We start from the raw sequence: 2,183 nt of genomic DNA, 5'->3' as shown, positions 1-2,183 counted from the left end.
CGGGGCCGGGCGGGAGCTGGCTGGGAGCAAACCAACATGGGGGCCGGGATGGAGGCTTGCCTCAATATGGAGGAACCCTAAGCTTGAGAAGTCCATACCATTTTAAAGACGAAGCACCATGAAACGCAGAAACTTCTAGTCTGCATAGCTCAGCCGCTTATTTTCGTTGCTACAATTTGTCAGTGAGTTTTGCCTTGTTCCTTTCTCAGTTTCTGCATAAGGAAGCGCATTCTGTGCAGTTCTTACCTGAGACCTGGAGGTGTAGAAAAAGAGTGAGTTGCTTGAATGGAAGCTCTTTAAAATGAAGATACCAGTCGTTGAGAGCAAGTGTTTAGATAACCCAAGCATCGAACGTGAAGGCTGTGCAAAGGGTAAAGTAATAGGCCCCATTTTTAGACGTAAACTATCAAATTTGTGCAGCAGCCCTAGGAGGTTTTCAAAGGAGGATTTCAAGACACATTACAAATTTGGTAGCTGAACTGAACAGTAAGGACTGAAACTTGAGCAGGGAGGAAATTCCATGATATGGAAGGATATTAGGAAGTAAGGATTCCTGTGCTACTTGTAAAACAATACAACTGCTTACTGTTACCTCAAGATAGATCATTTGGCTATAGCTTAGTGTTAGGAGGCCCATATTATATTGAATAGCCTAGCTTTTCCCCCCTTTCTTCCAGAAAAATCTACTCCAAGGACATAAACTACATTGCTAACCCTTGGAAATGCACGAGGTCATTAATTGGGTAAAAGAGTGGGTTGAAAATGGTCCTAGCACAAACCTACTGCTGTTACTATATAGAATTATTTTAAATATCCTCCCTGTGACAGTGTATTAGTAACAAAAAAGGTAAACATAGGTAGTAAAAATAATAGTTTATTCAGTTTTCACTTTATTCAGATTTGGTAAGATCTTTACCCATTATATCAAAGGACAAATTTACTTTGCTATGATGTGTGTGTGATCTGTAAAGATACAATATATAATATCTCCCCTCATGAACCTGGAATGCAAACAAGGAGGTTCTCATTTTGTAATGAATATTTTTTGTGGTCCTATTAAAAGATTTTCAACTCAAAACCCAAATTTGCACGTATTTCTCAAACTGGGTTATAGGGGTTAAGATATATCTGAATATTGTCTCGTTTAGATATATCTCTCATTTATTCTTAAAAGATGGAAAAGTATTAACTTGTCTGGAAGACTGAACGTTGGGGAACCACCAGCTGAACTCCATTTTGCTTTTTGCTCTGGATAAAAGCCATTTGAGAGCGATGACTCTCTGCAGAACAGTAGATCTTTCAATGCAGAGATTTGCTCCTGTGGGCATAAATGGCTCCCCAGATACCTTCCTAAAACCATTAGCTTTGCTAGCCTTGTTATCTGTGAATTCCCTGTTGTGAATGAGGAAGTATTTGAGTTTTTTTTTTTTTTTTTAGGTCCGTGATTATAATCAGGTTTCAGAGAGTAATAGACCCAAAAGGGACCTTTAACTATAACTGAGTCTGTTATCTTTATGCTAGTTATGTAGTTAATTTATTTTGCCACCTCTTGAGTATCTGAGAGAAAAGGCTGACTTTCCTCTCTTTACTTTCCTCTCTTTACCATACTAAACTTACATGGGTCTGTTTGTTTACATTTTCTGTGGATGCATATACTTTGTCTTAACTGAATAGTAGTCAACTATTGCTGAATATAAACACAGTATTATTGCTAAATATAGCCTTAACATTTTAATTGATTATATACTAGACTTTTGTCAGGCTATTTCAGGATCTATAAACAAATATCTTTCTTCAAAGGATAGGTTTATTAGGAAAAGGAGAAAGAAAAGGAAAGGCACCTGCATAGTCACAGGTGGGCAGGAGAGTTGCTGCTTTGCAAAGGGAAAAGGTTGGTGAAAAGAAACCTTCCTGGTCACAAGCAGGGGAGAGAGTTGCAGGACCACAACAATTTTCCTGTGTCTTGATGGAATGATAAGCTCTGTGTTGCAATTTGAGCCAGGCCATCTTTGCTACTTAATATCCCAACCATTTGCTATTGTTGTAAGCAGTCAGTAACATTTTTGATTGTTCCTTATTGTGATTTGGATACAGAAAGTCACAAAATGTTTTGTTTATTTAACTAGCTTTTCAAGGAAAGACAGAAATAACAAATAGCAACAATTTACCAACCATCAACTATT

This window comes from Condylura cristata, unplaced genomic scaffold, assembly GCF_000260355.1.
Source record: "Condylura cristata isolate star-nosed mole 26May11 unplaced genomic scaffold, ConCri1.0 scaffold00034, whole genome shotgun sequence".
Taxonomy (NCBI): domain Eukaryota; kingdom Metazoa; phylum Chordata; class Mammalia; order Eulipotyphla; family Talpidae; genus Condylura; species Condylura cristata.
Note: the sequence above shows the minus strand (reverse complement) of the source record.